The sequence below is a fragment of the Manis javanica genome, chromosome 4, assembly GCF_040802235.1.
Source record: "Manis javanica isolate MJ-LG chromosome 4, MJ_LKY, whole genome shotgun sequence".
Classification (NCBI taxonomy): domain Eukaryota; kingdom Metazoa; phylum Chordata; class Mammalia; order Pholidota; family Manidae; genus Manis; species Manis javanica.
In genome coordinates, this window is record NC_133159.1 from 17,760,044 (window position 1) to 17,780,375 (window position 20,332).

Genomic DNA, 20,332 nt, shown 5'->3' on the forward strand with positions numbered 1-20,332 from the left:
TCACAGCCTCTTGCACTGACTGAAAGGGAGGGTGGTGTGAGTCCTTGTAATGAGACTGTAACAGGAAAACCGAATTAAATCCCTTGGTGTAAAATTCAACACTAACACTAGCTGGAAAATGATCTCAAGTAGCCCTCAAAACTCTATAACCATTAACAGGTGGCAGGGTTTTTTTGTTCTTACTTTCTGAGTCTCATGGTCAGAGATAATGCAGAAAGCTTATTTTGCAGAACCCAAGACACCCTCTGCCGGGGAACGGAGGAGGAGCTGATAAGAAAAACAAAAAACAATTGAATTGGTGCAAGAAATGTCTGCTTGGATCCCATGCAAGTGCTACTTTATGTGTCTGGTGGTGAACAGCACAGCCTCTCCCACGAATTCCCAGCTAAAAATCCCTAACTACTTGTGCTTCAGAAGGACAATAGTTCTTTAAAGCACAAGACTCCCACCCCCTCATTTGCTGGCACATTAATAAACTATTCCTTACCTTTCCTCAAAATCTTGTCATTGTGTTTTGTTATTAGACTTTGGTGACAAGGACGGGTTTTCAATAACAAGATGGGCCTGCCTCCAGTGCTTTCTGCACGTCCCGGGCGCAGTCCCGGAGCACCTTTACCAGAGCTGATCCTCACCTACATCCTCTTAGGTCATTTCCTCCACCTGTCCACGATGTTCCCTCCTGAATTAGAAGTGGTTCTCAACTTTCATTTGGGACGGAAACCTAACATCTTAGTCACCATTGTCATTTACCTTGTATTCTTTGTTGCTAAAGGCTTCCTGGGAATGTATCATCCCTGTATTGTGGTGGTCTTCCAACTTTATGGTCTCAGAACCTCTTTACACTCTTACATATTATAGAAGACTCCAAAGAGCTTTGTTTATGGGTTGTAGCTATTAATATTTACTGAACTAGAACTTAATAATGGAGAAAACATTAAGACACAGTAATTCACAAGCATGCATTCTACTGCCCTTCATCACTTATCAAGTAGCCTCTACCTACACTCTATATTTGTATGAAAAAAGCAAATAATATTTATTGTACTTTTGACCTTAGAGACCCCCATGACAGAGTCCTAGGGGTCGCACTCCAAAGAGTCATTTTCTGCTTTATCAGTTTCAACTTTTGGAGATGAGGGATCACCTACTGCAATGCCCCTGGCCTGCAGCATGGCAATGCCAAGCAGAGAGCAGGGACCCAAGCAGCTGTAATTAAATGAACTTTTCCTTAATAAAGGCCATAAAAGCATTATTTTTGCATCAATTAGCATCCAAAAAAATTAAGTGATTTGAAATGGGTGTGGTAGTCTGTTGTACTCTGCAGAGTTACTGTTTTTCTACATTTATGTTTTCCAAAAAGCTTTGGACACATTGTTAAAACATTTGTTGGTTACCCATCAAGAGTCAGACATTGTAATAGATGCTGGAAATTCAGTGATGATAAACATGGAGCTTTTGTTTCCACAGAAAATAAGCAACTAAGTAACTCAAGTAATTGCAGGTTTATGATGAGACAGTAATAAGACAGGTTTTGTTTTGTTTTGTTTTTTAATTTTTGAAACAGAGGATTGTGTAGGAAGGTCTTGCTGAGCAAGTGTGTCCCCACTTCCTCTTCCCAAGTTAAACACTTTTTAGAGGCTAGAAAACAGACTTCTGTAAATTAACTTAAGTAATGAAGGAAATTTATAATTTGGTGGCACTCTAGCCACTCAAGTTTAATAACAGGTAAAGGTTTAGAACTGAGTCTAATGTGCAGGAAGTGGCCTATAAATATTAACAGGACTGGCTACATAACTTTTGGGGTCCAGTACAATATAAAAATGTTAAAAAATCATTAAGGTGACAAGAGTGGAGCACTAAGCCAAGTGCAGGGTTATTTGGAGCATGGTGCCCCATGCAGCTGTACAGGTAGCATTTCCACGAAGACTTCCCTGAACATTAACAATTATTATTATTCATAATGAGGTGAGAAACAACAAGAGGAGTGAGGTACTAATATTTAGTAACTGGAATTGCTTTCTGCCTGACATACCAAGTGCCTCTGTAGCTGGGCACTGTCTAGGGAGGTCTCTCCTAGCGCAATAGATGAAACCTCACCTGGGATGGGGGAGGGTTCTCCACTCTGGGAAAGAATTCACGAACAGGTTCGACAAGTGTAGGGGGAAGTAATTCATTAAATTTAGAATAGTAGTGAGTGTCAGTAGCCATGCTAGCAGCAGAGAGCAAGGAAGAACTGAGGAAGGAAAGTTCATTGAACTCCTGCTCGGCATAGGGCAGATTCCTTGCCAACTTCTGAAGCCATGGTCCCCTGGCATCCAGCGTGCGCTTGAATCTGCACGGTGTGGGAACTAAGCCCCTACCGCCCCAGGATTTGGGGGAGCCATGGAATCCTGGATGGAGTGAGATTATGTTCTGAGAACTTCCCAAAAGCAAGAAAAGGAGATTTTTCTGGCAGGCTACTAGAGCATGATCGTACAGCTGCAGGCCAGTCTGGGTCACCCAGATGATAGGAACTGGCAAGCCCAAATCAGAGACCTCAGTAGACCTTCCCCACTTGTCTGAAGTAGAACAGAGAAAGAGAAGACTTGGGCTTAAGACTAGAAAATTTTATAAAATAGTGAAGTAACAAAGACACCATTGGGAAAAGGGTCTCTTTTTAACCTCCTGACAGGCTTGGAAGAGTGTGGAGACAAAGTGCAATAAGGTGAGCAGCAAGGTTTTTTTTTAAAGCAAAGTACACCCTCAAAGAAAGGGGTATGTGGGAAGCCTCACAGAGGAAGTACACTTGAAGGCTTAGGAATTGTGTCTTTTAAGGATTTCAGGAATGGGGTAAAGGGCCAAGGGAGCATACAACACTGAGACTGTGTTCTCTTTTAAACATTACTCACCTGTGGGTTGGAAACTTTGGTGCACACACATATATACACATCAATTTACCTATGTATAGGATCTTCTTTTAACCTCTGGCTCTCACTAGTTCTGCTTTGTGGGTGAATTCACTGCTAACATATACATTTGTTCATTATATTCCTTAGATGATCTATTCTAGCACATAGATTGCTGGCTGGAATTTACTTCAGGTAGCCATTTGTTGTATCTTAGCTTCATTTTAATGTCTTAAGATAACATTTTCCCTAGTTATAAATGTCCTGCGTTTGTTAAAATTTTGCAAATAAAACACAAGCTGAAAAGCTTCTGTACAGCAAAGGACACCATCAATAGAACAAAAAGACATCCTACAGTATGGGAGAATATATTCAAAAATGACAGATCCGATAAAGGGTTGACATCCAAAATATATAAAGAGCTCACACACCTCAACAAACAAAAAGCAAATAATCCAATTAAAAAATGGGCAGAGGAGCTGAATAGACAGTTCTCTAAAGAAGAAATTCAGATGGCCAATAGACACATGAAAAGATGCTCCACATTGCTTTTCATCAGAGAAATGCAAATAAAAACCACAATGAGATATCATCTCACACCAGTAAGGATGGCTACCATCCAAAAGACAAACAACCACAAATGCTGGCGAGGTTGTGGAGAAAGGGGAACCCTCCTACACTGCTGGTGGGAATGTAAATTAGTTCAACCATTATGGAAAACAGTATGGAGGTTCCTCAAAATGCTCAAAATAGAAATACCATTTGACCCAGGAATTCCACTCCTAGGAATTTACCCTAAGAATGCAGCACTCCAGTTTGAAAAAGACAGATGCACCCCTATGTTTATCACTGCACTATTTACAATAGCCAAGATACGGAAGCAACCTAAATGTCCATCAGTAGATGAATGGATAAAGAAGATGTGGTACATATACACAATGGAATATTATACAGCCGTAAGAAAAAAACAAATCCTACCATTTGCAACAACATGGATGGAACTAGAGGGTATTATGCTCAGTGAAAAAAGCCAGGTGGAGAAAGACAAGTACCACATGATTTCACTCATATATGGAGTATAAGAACAAAAGAAAACTGAAGGGACAAAACAGCAGCAGAAGCACAGAAGCCAAGAATGGACTAATAGTTACCAAAGGGAAAGGGACTGGGGAGGACGGGTGGGAAGGGAGGGATAAGGGCAGGAAGAAAAGAAAGGGGGCATTACGATTAGCATGTATAGTGTTGTGGGGGCATGGGGAGGGCTGTACAACACAGAGAAGACAAGTAGTGATTTTACAGCATCTTACTATGTTGAAGGACAGTGACTGTGAACTTGGTGACAAGTAGTGATTTTACAGCATCTTACTATGTTGATGGACAGTGACTGTGAATGGGGATGTGGGGGGACTTGGTGAAGGGGGGAGCCTAGTAAACATAATGTCCTTCATGTAATTGTAGATTAATGATACCAAAATAAAATTTTTTAAAAAATTGATAAAGAGAAAAATTGGTATTATCCTCTATCTCATGGTAACCAAATGATTAAAGAGGGAAAATTTCTCTTTATAAAGTATATCAGCTAATAAATAAAAAAAGAAATGATGAAATGTCACCATTTTGTAACCCCTAATGAATTCCTGGATCTAGATAATGATCATTAATGACTGTTAACATAAAAAGAGAGAAAGCTAGATAGTATTCCTACTGACAGAAGTACCATGTAATGGTCTGGATTTAAAAAAGAACAAAATACTAGACCTGACTCCACTAAAGCCTCAGTATATAAATACTAAGGTAGAAGAAATATCATGGGATGCAATCAGCAAAACCTAGATTGTGGATATCTCTATAAGACAAACGACTAGGTTTTTTTCAACAATGGGGGTGGGAAGGAAGAAGAAGCTATAAGTTAAAAGAAATACAAGAAACATCAATTAATTGTAATATGCAGACCTTATTCTATTCCTGATTTGAAAATGTATGGGCTTTGATCCTAATCCTAATTCAATTAACTCTTAAAAATATTGATGAGATTACTGGAGAAATTTGAAAACAGACTAAACATATAACATTATTAGGAAGTATTGCTTATTTTTGTGTAGGACAAGGGCATTGTGTTTATTTTTAAGAATCTTTATCTTTTAGACATATATGCTGAAATATTTATAAGTGAAATATGGTGTCTGGCATTTGCTTCAGAATAATCCTTGGGGAGGGAGGAGGTGTACAGGGGTATAGATGGAAGAAGAAGAGAAAAAAAACACATCTGTGATTCTACCACTCAAAGCTAATCATTACTAAAACTTGTATGTATTCTATGTGCTTACATAATTGTTTAGAGTCATACTGTACATGCAGTCTTATAATGTGGTTTTTCCCCATCAAACATTTTATAAAGGATATCTTCCCAGCCATTCAGTAGTTTTAATATATATAGTTTTTAATAGCTGCTGTATCAGTTATAAATTGGGTTCAATTACTAGTAACAAACCCTAAACTAATAATAATCTTAATCATGATAGCTAACACTTATCAAGCACTTAAATGCCAGGCACTTTCTCCACAAAAGAATAAGAGAAACAACTCGAGAAGTAGTATAGTATTATAGCTTTAGAGGTCATTCCACTCATGGTTTCTAGTTTTTCATTTTGTTTTAAAGTCACATATATTGACCTGTTTAATCCTCACAGCAAGCCTATGATCTAAGTTACTATTCTTTCAATTTTATAGAGGAGGTAACAGGTTTAGAGAGTGGTCTAAACAAATCAGGAGGTTCACTTATTTATTTTTTGTTTAAGGAGAAGTCCAGAAGAGGGAGTCCAGGAGTGGTGGCAGTCTCAGGCAGACAGCATACCTCCTACTTGACCTTCCATGTCACCTCCTACTTGACCACAAGACCCATGTCAACGCTCTTTAGGAATGCAATGCATTATTCACTGGAGAAATCCTGAAAAGCTGGAGACATAAGGTAGGAATAAGGACTGGGGGTAATAAGCAAGAGTCTCAAGGCCTATAAATCTATACAGAGTACGTTCTCAGACCTGGGGTCATGAGGGTGAAGGGGGATATACAGGAGTGACTTTAGGGAGGTAGAAAGGAGCAGGGACTCCAGGGAACTTCCCTTGGTGGCTGAAGTGGTCACAGGAGTGGCCCAAGAGTTCAGTTGAGACCAAAAAGAGCAATAAGCTTAAAAAGTTAGAGAATGTAAATAACTAAAGGGTCATTGCTTATAAGAATTGCTGGTACTTGAATATCCTAAAAGGGTACCAAGACATCACCGAGGCCCACTAGGAGGTATGCACATTTCCAGTGACTATCAGGGCAGAAATTGGCAAATGCTAAGTTTCTTTACAGTATGTTTATGCTACATTACTGCTGGCTCCAGTTAATGGAATATTATAATTACCTGTATTTGTTCACTGATATCACAAAAGTGTCAAGCTTTCAGTGGGATTATAGCGCACATAAAAGGTGCTCTAATAGTGGGGTTGATAGAGCATGATCTTTGGAGTTAGAGGTGGGTTTGAATCCTTCGTCCCAGCCATCTTCTAGCTGTGGTTATGAACCTTGGGCAGTTTGTTTAGTTTCTCTCAGCCTTAACTTTCTCATCCAAAGATAAGGATAGTAATTTATACCTCACAGGAGTTCATAAGGATTAAATGTAGGAATATATGGAAGCATCTTGCACATAGTAGGTGATCAGTAAATAGATTGTACTAATGTTATTACCCTCATTTCATGGCCATGATTAAGAGTTAATTGGTAAAAGAGTACTTTGCTCAGTATCAGATATCAGTGTAGCTTCATCTTTGCTGGTAGGGACCCAAAGTCAGGAAACAAAGGGTATTAAGAAAATAAAAAGGTGAAACCTTAAATACAGTCGACCCTTGAACAATAAGGGGGTTAGAGGTGTTGCATGCTACCCCCCCTACGTTATGTACTCAAAAATCCCCATATAACTTTTTACTGCCCTCAAAATTTAACTATTAGTAGCCTATTGTTGCTTTTATGGTAGTACATGTTAAAATAGACCTTACATTTTATGCATTCATGAGATACCTAACTTTTTAATTTTTTAAATATTTCTAGGCTATGAGTTTCATCTACCAGTTTTTTTGCAAATTGTACTGTTGAAGGGTCAACTGTATTTACAAAACTGAAGAGATAAGCAATGCTGCTAAGGATGGATGTTCAGGTTGGGCACTGCTCAACAGAGTATAGTTTACACACACTATAATGTGAATTGTGCCCTCTGGATTATGTTCAGCATATAACCCAAACAGTCATATATAGTGGCAGTGAGGATAATATATGATTAATAGTCTTCAATTACTAATTAGATTTTTTTAGTTGGAGCTTTTATCTTTTTAATCTATTTTTATTTATTTGCATATAATGAAATGCATAAATCTTAGTGTACAGCCTGATGAATTTTGACACACATATAATAATTGGATGTTTCGTAAGGAGGGTCTTTTAAGGGTTTTGTTAAAATTTGTGATGGCTGCATAATCCAGGTGGCAAATTTTTTAAACCACTTATGTTACTAGTTTTGCTTATCACCTTTCCTTAAAGACAATGTGTGCACCATGTTTTATAACATTAGCTTTAGTAGGGTTGCATTGAGCCACTCAGTTCCAAAGCCAGCATTCCAAATAGAGGGTTTTTAGTGAAAATGTCAGTTTTTCCTAATCATGGAAGCAACCTTCATTTTCTTTTCAACATTAAATGTATAAATTTGTGATCTCTTCATTACTTCATTGTGGCAAAAAATTTGTCTCCACTTGACTCCACCAAACTTAAAAATGTGTGCATCAAGGACATAATGATAGAGTGAAAAGGCAACCTATGAATGGAAGAAAGTATTTGCAAATCATGTATTTGATAAAGGATTAATTTCCAGAATATATGGGGAAATTCTAAACTCAACAAAAAGAAGTCGAATAACCCCATTAAAAAATGAACAAAGGATTTGAATAGACATTTCTCCAGCAATGCTATATACATAAGCAACAAGCATATGAAAAGATGCTGAACACCAGTAACCAACAGAGAAACACAAATCAAAACCGCAATGAGATATCACCCACTGATTAGGATGGCTTACTTAAAAAAAAAAGCAGAAAATAACAAATGTTGCTGAAGATGTAGTGAAAAATGGAAGCCTTGTACACTGTTGGTAAGATTGTAAAATGATGCAGCAACTGTGGAAAACAGTATAGCATCCTTAAAAAATTGAAAATGGAACCACCATATGATCCAGCAATTCTACTTATTGATATACATACAAGAGAATTGAAAGCAGGGTCTCAAAGAGATATTTGCACACCTAGGTTCATAGCACCACTATTCTCAAGAGTCAGGAGGTGGAAGCAACCCAAATGTCCATCAGCAGATGAATGGATAGGCAAATATGGCATATCCATATGATGGAATATTTTTCAGCCTTGAAGACAATAGAAATAGTGTCACATGCTACAACATGGATGAATCTTGAGGACATTATGCTAAATGAAATAACTCACAAAAAGGTAACTATTAATATGATTCTTCTTGAACAAGGTATGTATAGTAGTCAAATTCATAGAAACAAAAGGTAGCATGGGGGTACCAGGGACAGGTGGGGAGGTGGAAAAGGAGAGTTGATTAATGAGTATAATTCAGGTATAAAAGATAAAAACGTCCTGGAGATCTGTTTCATATATGAATATATGGGACATGTGAATGTACTTTACTGGACTGTACACAAAAATCGTTAAGATGGCAAGTTTTATGTTGTGTATTTTTTACCGTAATAGAAAAAGTTGTCTTCATTTTGCTATTTCATGGATTTTCAGGGGAGACCTATTGATTTAATCTTTACTCATATCTAATCGTGGATAGAATGTTTCTATAGTACTTCACATTACTGTATGGCTGTGTAAATTCCATCACAAATAGTATAAAACAACAATAATTAAATCAACAAGCACTTAGTGATATTCTCTCTAGTATGTGCAGTGGGCATGTATTATATTCTAGGGTTACAGAGCTGAGTGAATAGTTTTTTTTTTTCAGGAACTTCCAGGCTTACCCATGTTGTACTGTTTAATTCTGTTTGAAGCATATCAATACAAGCTGTTGCTGACGCATTCTTGGAAGCCTGGGTCATGTCCACTCACACCTCTACCCTCCCTCTGACGTGTTCAACTACCGACAGAGTGTCCTGGGGACTAACAGCCATCATGGGTCAGTTTACCTGGATGAGACTGTCTTCAAAGCACAACCAGTTTAGGACAAGACTGACTTCTTCCAGAATGCTTTGAATCTCTCCCGTCCATTAGCAAACTGCTAGGACTGATTCTTTGCAAAAGGTGTGGTGAACCTGATCTCCCTCCAAGCTCTCTGAACCTCAGTTTAATGTTCAAAATATAAGCCTCTCTATCACCTATTTTCTTTCACACCCTCATTTGCATTCTGCTCTTTGTTGCTTCTCCCCCCTGCTTTGCTCCTCCAAGGCTTCCTAATGTACCCTCTGGAGCCTCATCCCACGCTATGTGATCCACTTGAGGAGTGTGAGCTCTTTAAGGGTATTTTCCTCTACCTCTGTGGCTAATAGAAACCCATCCTCCTCTCAGTTTTCTCATCCTCTCCAGAGGGTGCTATTCATTGCCCACTTCTCCAATACCTGGGGTCAGGAGATAGGTTAGGACCTTTCTTTCCTTCCCAAAGCTACTTCTGAACCATCTCTAGCGTAAAGGCTCTTGGTACTACAACTATCATATTACCCAGCATCTACATCTCTACCCTGTCCTCTCCCTACTTCCTGGCCACTCCCTCTCCTTCGCTGAAGACCTTCTGGAGGTGGTATCATTAAGAACATGGGCTTCGGAGGCAGGTATTCCTCGCTTCCAGTCTTGGTTGTGCCACTTAAGAGCTGTATGATCCTGGGCAAATTACTTATATCTCAGCTTAAATTTTTTTAAGGGTAAAAGGGGTAGAAATAATAAACTTAGTCTCTAAGTAATACCTTAAGAGAGTGGTTACTGGCATTCAACATTCATTCAACTAAAAAGTAAATTGGTGTTGGCAAAACTGGACAGCTACATGAAAGAGAATGTAACTGGATTATTGTCTAACACCATACATAAAAGTAAACTCGAAATGGATCAAAGACCTGAGTGTAAGTCATGAAATGATAAAACTCTTAGAAGACAACATAGGCAAAAATCTCCTGGATATAAACATGAACAATTTTTTCCTGAACGCATCTCCTTGGGCAAGGGAAACAAAAGCAAAAATGAACTCATGGGAATACATCAAGCTAAAAAGCTTCTGTACAGCAAAGGACACCATCAGTAGAACAAAAAGGCATCCTACAGTATGGGAGAATATATTTGTAAATGACATATCCGACAGGGGGTTAACATCCAAAATATATAAAGAACTCACATGCCTCAACAACCAAAAAGCAAATAACCCAATTAAAATATGGGTGGAGGATATGAACAGACAATTCTCCAAAGAAGAAATTCAGATGGCCAACAGGCACATGAAAAGATGCTCCACATCACTAATTATCAGGGAAATGCAAGTTAAACTACAATGAGATATCACCTCACACCAGTTAGGATGGCCAGCATTGAAAAGAGTAAGAACAACAAATGCTGGCGAGGATGCGGAGAAAGGGGAACCTTCCTACACTGCTGGCGGGAATGTAAACTAGTTCAACCATTGTGCAAAGCAATATGGAGGTTCCTCAAAAAACTAAAAATAGAAATAGCATTTGACCTGGGAATTCCACTGCTAGGAATTTACCCAAAGAATACAAGTTCTCAGATTCAAAAAGACATATGCACTCTTATGTTTATAGCAGCACTATTTACAATAGCCAAGATATGGAAGCAACCAAAGTGTCTATCAGTAGATGAATGGATAAAGAAGATGTGGTACATATACACAATGGAATATTATTCAGCCATAAGAAGAAAACAAATCCTACCATTTGCAACAACATGGATGGAGCTAGAGAGTATTATGCTCAGTGAAATAAGCCAGGTCGAGAAAGACAAGTACCAAATGATTTCATTCATTTGTGGAGTATAACAACGAAGCAAAACTGAAGGAACAAAACAGTAACAGACTCACAAACTCTAAGAAGGGACCAGTGGTTACCAAAGGGGAGGGGTGAGGGAGGGCGGGTGGGGAGGGAGGGAGAAGGGGATTGAGGGGTATTATGATTAGTACACATGGTATGGGGGGGATCATGGGGAAGACAGTGTAGCACAGAGAAGACAAGTAGTGACTCTGTGGCATCTTACTACACTGATGGACAGTGACTGCAAGGGGTGTGGGGAAGGGATTCAATAATATGGTTGATTGTAGTAACCACATTGTTTTTCATGTGAAACCTCATAATAGTGTATATCAATAATACCTTAATAAAAAATTATAAGAAAGAAAAAAACAAATAAAAAGTAAATAGAATAAAATAATTATACATTGCATAGGCTCTGTGAAGGGGTTGAGAAAGAGAATAAAGGGGAGGTACATTGGGAGGGCATTTAGGGAGAAGGTGCCATTTAAACTGAGACCCGAAGAAGAGAAGGACTGTGTGTGATGCAGCTTGAGGAAGCCCTCAGCACAGCACTGGCTCACAGGAGGGCTCAGTGTTAGTGACTAGTATTACTCTTAACCATTGCTCTGAGCCCGCCTGTGAGTCTTCAGTGTCCATGAAGATGACCCATTCCATTGGGTGGAAAGATAGACACGAGCAGCTGGAAAAGGGGAAGATAAGGTTCAAAGAAAAAGCCGCCCAAACTCTGCCCAGGTAGGGGGTCCCATGAGGAGACAACAAAGGCTTTGCAGGTCCCAACCAGAGCCCAGTGTGGGTGCAATGGAGCAGAACTAAGAACTGCCCAAACCACTCCTCATCACGGGAAAAAAGGACAGACATGCTTCCTGAGAGGGATGGCTATATAGATGGACCCCGTCGATGAAATAAGCCCACCTTGTCTTGAAGAGGTGCCTCCTAGCCAGAATGCAATATAAAGGCCTCCAGCCGGAAAGTTTGGTGCCTTCGTCTGCCTTGCCTGGCCTGCTCCTCCCTTGGAGTGTCTTCAAATAAAACTTTTGCTTTGCTTTGCCATTTTGCCTCTTCCTTTCAATTGTTTGTTGTGGCGGGACAAGAACTGAGAACAAGCTCAATCCGTAACAATTCCACATCCATCCTGTCCTTTTTTCTTTTTCCTACTTTACTGAAATTCATTAGAAGAGAAACAGTGATGGTAAATCTCTAGAACACAGTCAATTTTCTGTGATTTGTCCCTTGAAAGTGTGCCATCTGATTTTTAAACACATGCCAGACTATACCTGGTTCCAGCTGTACTAAGTAGGTGAGAAGCTGAAATCATAAAATGTTCATCTTCCAACTTTCCCCAGTCTGGGGTCTGTCTTTGGATCAGCAATAATGGCTGATTAACAGCTACTAAGTCTTCCTTTTTGTCTGTAGCTCTCTGAGCTCTTCTATATGCAGCAATTGCTGAATTTGAGCAGCTTCCCTAAGAACTGCATCGCCTATGTCAAAATCAAGAACGTGCTTGTCTAAAGCAACAGGCAACCTCTTTTGTTTGATTTGCTGTATCTACTGCACCCTGTGTCAGGCATTCCTGGACCAAAATGTGAATTGCCTTAAGCATTACCAGGCCATCTCTATGATGCTGAATCTGAAGAAGGTTAACCAAAGCTGTTACGCCAGGCATAAAACCAGGATTGTTTACACCCAGATTGGTCAATGGCTCTGCATTTTTAGCTGCACTTTTTGCATTCTCAGGGAGCAAGTCGTTGTATTTTTCAGCATCACCTCCATACTCAAGTTCTAACAGCTAAAGCAAAAAGCTGGGTCAGTTGTTTCTCGGGAGACAAAGCTCACATCTCTGAGATACTTTTCAAAGAACTTGGGCAGCCGCTGCTGTGGATGCTTCTTAAATTCTGTCTTCAATCTTGTAGTGTCTGCACTACAACGGGTTAGTTCTTTGATCTCTCAGCTCCAGTGGCCTCCACCTTGGCTCCACATAAGGTACCCCTTGCCTGGCCACACCCTGGCCCTGGCATTGCCCAGCGCTCTCATTTCTTAAATCTTAAATTCAGGCATCTCACTGTGACCACACCCTCTCCTTCCGTTTTTTTCCCACTCAGGTGCTCAAATTGCCGTACCTGGTCCCTCTGATTTTCTGGTCACTTTCTGTATTTTAGGTTCCTTTGCTGCCCACTGAAGACTGAATGCCTTCACCACCTCTTTGCAGATCACTCCTCTTTCGCCCCACCACCCTGTCTTACCTGGATGCTACTGGTGCCTGGTGCCATAACAAGGTCAAGGGCTCTCTCTCAACTGGGTTGTCAGTGCTGCTTGGCAACCCTTTGGTATTTTCCTGATCAGTTTTCCCTTTCATATTTTAAACCTTCTTCAGTTTCCTTAAATGTTCTCCCTATAGAATAGAAGAGTAGATATTTCATGTGTTAATCTCTTAATATCCTGCCAATCCACGTCTGTATGGTAGAAGCTGCAGAGTCCTGCCCACATCTCCTCAGATTCCTTCATTATCTGGGGGCACATCAGCTGCCCGTGTGCTTTCGCGCCCCCGCCAGCACCTTTGCCTCTGCCTGAAGCCTGCCTGCCCAGGAAACAAGAAGTAGCTGGGAATTTCCCTCACTCTCCACCCTGCAAAGGGCAGTCCTTAACCTTTGATGGTTTGGGAGTATATATACCCCAGCAACCTTGCCTTCAGATTGGGATAACGCTGAGGTATGAGAGTTTCCCCTGTGGGGTGGGCCGAAGTCAAGTTCACCTTCATGGTACTTTGCTGTCTTTGCATTCTTGCTCAGCTCTCTCCCCTTCCTCCTCTCTCTTCCCACTTCCCTACAGGTTGTTCCTGGGAATGCTTCCTAATAAATCACTGCACAGGAATCCTCATCTCAGGGTCTGCTTCTGAGGATCCCAGTCTCAGGCCATCTGCATCCAGCTTTTTCTCCTTCCTTTCAGAAAGGAAGAGATGCTTTCCATTCAATATATCCCCAAGCAAGGCTAGCAAGTTTATCCAATCCCAGGTTGAATTTATAATCTGTCTTAGTTTCCTAAGGGTGCTGTAACAAAATGCCACAGGACTGGATGCCTCAAAAACCAGAAATGTACTGTTTCACGGTTCTGGATGCTAGAAGTCCAAGATCAAGGTGTCCGTGGAGCTGGTTCCCTCTGAGGGCTGTGAGGGAGGATCTGTTCTGTCCCTCTGTCCCGGCTTCTGGTGGTCTGCTGGCCATCTTTGATGTTCCTTGGCTTGTAGATCTTTGCCTTCACTTTTACTTGGAATTCTCCCTGTGTCCAAATTTCCCCTTTTTATGAGGACATGTCATATTGGATTAGGGCCCACCCTAATGATCTCATTTTAACTTAATTACCTCTGGAAAGACTCTATCTCCAAATAAGAGCACGTTCTGAGGTAGTGGAGGTTAGGACATCAATATATTGATGTTGGGGGTGGAGGGAGATACAGTCCAATCCGTCATACCATCTCTGCGCTCCTGAGCCCAGGTAGCTCTCCAGAACTATAGATGTGCATACGCAGCATCTAATGGATTGCTCTGCTTGAATGCCCCACATAAACCTTGTAGTGAACAGTTCATGTTTTCTGGCCTCTCAGCACTTTTTGTTCTGTTTGGGGAATTTCCAGCCTCATGAGTGGAATTTCCAGCCCAAGGTGGAACCCTGAAAGGCCTTTCCCAGTCTCCTTGCAGTCAGACCCGTGAGCTATTCTACCAGGGAGACCCATTCACGTGAGACTTTGATTTAGGAGGGAGGAATCTGAGGAAGGAAGCTTCGAGCGGAAGCCATTTCCCCGGCAAGGTGGTAGCAGAGGTGAAGGGCTTTCAGGGCGGCAGCAGTTGGGAGTGGACTTGAGCTCTTGATGTGGAAGTGAGAGCCTTACTATGCAGTCATGGCTGTAGTTAAATAAAGATGCTGGTCCAAGAGCAAATGATGGCCTTAGTGCCTCCTGGTGGTGGGGCAGAAGCGGCAGTTTCTTCATCAGGCCAGGTTTTTGGTTTTAGATTATTTTTCTTGGAAGCTTAATTATGAGCAAATTTCTTTGGTTTCACACAGATTCTGTAGGGTATTGATATCATTTTTATACTTCTTTTTTTTCTGCTTAATCATCCAGAAAATCAGCTTCTGTTGCTTACAATCTGGATCCTTAATGCATACAGATTTCGGTATTTTAAAGTGGTTTCTGGAAATAACAGACCCTAAGTTAACTGCCTGGAAGAGGCAGTGGTAGTTAATGAGGTCCTGAGCACTGCAGGCTGGAAAGCTGGTGACCCTTGTTATGCAGTCGCATTTAGTCAATAGATATTTATTTCCTGCTATATGTTGGTATAGAGTCATGCCAATCAAAACTAGAGGAAATGGTAGAAAAAATTTAGAAGGTTGCTGTGTGCTGGTGATTTTCTGCCCCTTTTAGTACAAAAGAGGGTCAGGTCTTTCAAAAGAGTTTTCCTTAAGAATTATCTGCCAGTCCAAGGCCTTAAGTTTACCAGCAGAGAGGGCATTAAGGGCATTTCCTTCCCCATTCCAGGCCTCCTCCACCTATTATTTTGGATTGTCTCAAGACAAAGACCTTTTTGTGAGGAGAGGATTGGCAGAATAGAGAGGCAAAAATCATGTCTTTACCTCTGAAGGCTCTGTAGGGGAGGCAAAATTTAACCTCTGTTCTCTTAGGGTCTCCGGGTGGGCCTGAGAGTTAAATTGACTGAGATAGATTAATAGGGGAAAAGCATATGGATCTTTACATGGACATGGGGGCAAAAATATGGATTTTTACATAGGAAAAATGAAGACCCAAAAAGTGGATAGGCCCAACTGCTTATATATGGATTGCATGAAGAGAGGCGATTATGGATAAGCAACTAAAATATATGGGGAGACTAAAAGAAGATGAGCTATTTTAACAAGGTCTGTTTGTACAGATTTTTCTCTGCTTTGATTCCCCATCTCTGGTGATAAGAATGTTTCTTTCCTTTGGTATAGGAGGGTGTCTTTCACATGGGAGTTTTATCTCCTGCTTTCAGGAAGAAAAAGGGGGTGGTCAGAGTGTCCTTCTTATACTTGCTGTTTATCAAGTGTGTTTAGCTCAAAATAATCCTTATGCCAAAGTGGCATCTTTTGGGGTGTCATATTCTGCCACCCTTCAGCTTTATCTGGACAAGATCTTTTGATAAAAGTTATTTACGGAGCTAGAGCAAACAGAGGGGGGCTGCTAAGATCAGAGAGCCCCCAGGGCTGTACAGCACAACCTGTGCAGCCCCAAAGGCAGCTGACACACATCCAAAACAGAACTCATCACCTTTGTTCTGAAATCCACTTCTCATCCTGTCTCCCCTACTTAGTTTGTTTGACCAACATCTACGTAGAAATCAGTGTGTAATGCTTGACTTCTGTCCCTCATTTGTCCTGCCCCCAAATACATAATCAGTCAAGCCTTATTGACTCAGTGTCTTAAATCTCCCTCTGTGATTAGTCAAACTGTGTTCCCCAAGAAGATATGTCGAAGTCCTGACCCCTACTACTGCAGAATGTGACCTTATTTGGAAATAGGGTCATTATAGACGTAATTAGTTGAGACCACGCTGAAGCAGGTGAGCCCTTAATCCAAAAATGTGATGTGAAGAGACAGCGACACGTAGGGCGAATGACACACGATGGCCGAGGCAGAGATTGGGCTGATGCAAACCAGGAACCACTGAGGATTGATGACCAATGACCACCACTGAGGGAGCACCACTAAGGGAGCACTACTGATGGCCACCAGAAGCTGAGGAAAGGGAAGGGAGAGTCCACCCAGAGTCTCAGAGGGAGCATGGCCCTGCTAACACTTTGATTTTGGACTTAATACCCTCCAGAACTGTGAGATAACACATTTCTGCTGTTTAAGCCAACCAGTTTGTGGCCCTTTGTTACGGCAGCCCCAGGGGACTAATACATGCCTACATTGGAAAAACTTAGAGTTCTTCTGGTCTTTCCCCTTTATTTTCACATAGAACACATCACCAAATACGTCAGGGTTTTTTTTCCCCCACACTAGCTCCAATGTAACTCAATTCCAATACTGTCTACCTGGAGATAGCATCAGATCCCACAAATTAAGGGCTCAGTCTTGAGACTGCCCCCCACTTCAGATGCCAATCTCATGTAGTAGTTTCTGGGGTTACCCACAACTTCTGTTTGACTGGGCTACAAATTAGAGGTTCCCATGACCTCCCCTTGGATTTGATTATTTGCTGGTATACCTTACAGAACTCAGAGAAACCCATTTACCAGTTAATTAAAGATGTGATAAAGGATACAGATAAACATCCAGATGAAGAGATACACAGGGAAAGGTCTGGGAGGCTCCCAAGCACAGGAGCTTCCATCCCTGTGGACTTGGGGTGCACCACCCTCCCTGTATGTGGATGTGTTTTCTCACCTGGAAACTCTCCAAACCCCACAGTATTGGGATTTCATGGAGGCTTCATGTGGGCCTGGTCAATTACTAACTCCATTTCCAGCTCGCCTCTCTGGAGGATGGGGCGTGGGGCTGAGAACTTCAAGCTTTGAACCATGGCTTGGTCTTTGCAGTGCGCAGACCCCATCCAGGAGCCCACGCAGAGCTGCCTCAATGGAATGGAAGATGGTCCTACCGTTCCTATCACTTAGGAACTTAAGGGTTTCAGGAGCCCTGTGTTAGGGACTGGGGATGAAGACCAAATATATATTTCTTATTATAAATCAGAGCAATGCAAGACCCTAATTAATTCCCTCTGCACACCTCAGGTCACCAGACTCTTATTTTGCTGCAGAGCTTCTGATCTAATCTCCTAGCTCCCAGTGTTGCTGCTGCTTCTCCATTTGTTCTCCATAAAATAACCCAAATGAGCTTTCTAAAGCTCAAATTACTCCCCTATTTACACACATCTCAACAGTTTCCCAGTTTCAATGTTAAAGGTAAGTCGTGAACATCCCTCCCTGATACCCAAGGCCTATGTGCCTTTCCAGCCTTGCTTGTGCCATGCGTTTCAGCTACTCTACATGACTACAACCCCCAATGTTCTTACAGTGTCTGGCCTTTGGACTTTAATCCTCATTAGATGTCTCTTTCCCCAAAAAGCCATCCTTGGCCCTCCCAACACTGACAGTGCCCCTGCTGTATGCTCTCTTAAAGCCTGGTTCTTACCCTGCCAGAGCATGGATCCCATTCATGACACTGCATGTCTGTCTGTCTGCCTCCCTAGGCTGTAAGCTCCCAGGGACAGGGACTGTGTCTCCTTCAGCATGATAGCATCAGTGTCCCACAGTGGCTGCTTCATTTCAGGTGCTCAGTGCATTGGACTGAAGGGAACAGAGAGCTGAAAGCTTTTATTATCTTTTCCCTTGGGTTTTAGATTTTGAAAGATTTTAACCACTAAACACTATTTATTAAGTTAACCTATTTGGGCTTATCAGGAGATTAATGCATGTTTTCCTTTGCTTTTTTTATAATATTGAAAACTGCTTCAAGAATTTCCAAGCTGTTTTCTTTTGGAGGAACAACTCAAGACCTAGCAGTTTTTGAATTAATCTAGTCAATCTCCCTACATTAAATTGATCAGGAAATTGAGGCCCAGGGTGGCAAAATGACTTCTCCAAGGTTTACAGTGAACTGGTAAAGACACCAGGCCAGAATTCAAGTTTTCCGACTTCTAACCAGGATTCTTTCTCCTCTTTCACAAGAGCTAAGCCAGTTTGTATGTTGGTACAATGTTTAGCAGTTGCCTCTTTAGAATAAAAAGAAAAGCCTTGACTTGTAGTATTTGTCAATTTCTGCAGTGTAAATACTTTCATCTCGGCTTATTTCAAGCTACATGATGTCATTGAACATGAGGCTTGGTTCAAGCAGGTTCCAAATTCCACACTCTCTGCTTTCTTAAAGGGTTGTAGTGTCAGAGACTCCAGCCCCTGAGAAAGTGGCTGCTGCCAGAAAATGTGAAATTCTGGCAATGAAGTGATGTAAAAGGCTATAACTAAAAATAAAGGATCCCAAAGGGATAGCCTGCTGAAAACATGATAAGGTAGAAAACTCCTATGAATAGAAAGTGCTGTTTGTTGTCATGTGTTGGAACCAAAACCCAGTGATGGTCTGTGCAAAGGTGAGTTAATGAACCAGAAATACAAGTCCCTGAGTGGTCCTACCTCCTCTCTGCAGCTTTTCTAATTTCCCTCAAGAAGAAAAAATTCCCCTTTCTTAGTAGTTCCCATACAGTTTTACTCAGCGCCTTTTAAAATATTTTTAGAATTGCCTACAGAATATATCTAAACTCCCAAGCTTGGCAGAGAGGCCTCTCACCAAATGAGTTTTCAATGTTGTGTTTGGACAGCAGGAAGAAGACAAGCTTTGGGGATTGAGCGACTCTGAGTTCAGCTCCTGCCCCACTGCTTACTGCTGTGAGGTCTCGGGCTGGTGTCCTAACCTCTTGGCCTTAGTTTCTTCATTCTTAGATACCTTCCTCGTAAGGTTGATGGAAGGGTGAAACACCGTAAGACATGTTGGGTGCCTAACACGCCACCTGGCACTCATTAAGGATGCAAGAAATACCTGCTCTCCCCTTTCACAGATTAAACTTTCCTATTTGCTCAAATCATCTTTACATTTATGAACCCCTTGCTTTCCTATGAATTAATTAGCTAATTTACTCTGTCTTCTAACAAATATTTAGAGACAGGAAAATGGTCTATGGACCCAATCTCTGATCCCATTTTCTTTAATACCTAGCAGTTTTGCAGAACTAGGACACAGGTAAATTTGTGGTAAGATCCTGGGAAAGGTGTTCTTGAATGTGGACCAAAGTGCTGATCAATGGTACTGAGGAGCCTGTTCATGATTAAGCCTCACCGAATGAGGGCTGTAACTGCAAATAACACTAGTGTCCCCACTAAGGACTAGGAACTAACTCACATCCTTATACCCACTCCTTTAACTTTCATGTTAACCCTGTGCAAGTAGAATTATCCCCATCTTGCTGATGAGAAAACTGATGTTCACAGAAGGCAGTGCTTTCACTCTATAATGTTCCCTGTGAACCTACTGTGTGCCAGGCACTGTTATAGGCATTGAAGATAGAGCATGGACAAAACAGACAAAAACCCCTGCCATCATGGAGCTGATAATAACAAGGCAATAAGCAAGATGGTGTTAAGTGCCATGGAGAAAAATTAAGCAGAGCAGGAATTGTTGGGGTAGGCTGCAGTTTGATCAAGGAAGGTCTCAGGAGAAGGTGACCATGGTACAAAATTAGGAGGGGAGGCCGCATGGATACCTGGTTCTGAAACTCATCTGAGGTTAGCAGGAAGTGGCAGTGGGCGTTGGAATTGCTGTTTCTCAGGCTTTAAAGCCAGTGCTCTC

General features: G+C 41.3%; 1 pseudogene; it reads right to left on the reverse strand.

Moving 5' to 3' along the window:
• Positions 1-12,284: 12,284 nt before the first annotated feature.
• LOC108404669 (RNA transcription, translation and transport factor protein pseudogene) lies at positions 12,285-12,860 on the reverse strand (annotated as a pseudogene).
• Positions 12,861-20,332: the final 7,472 nt, after the last annotated feature.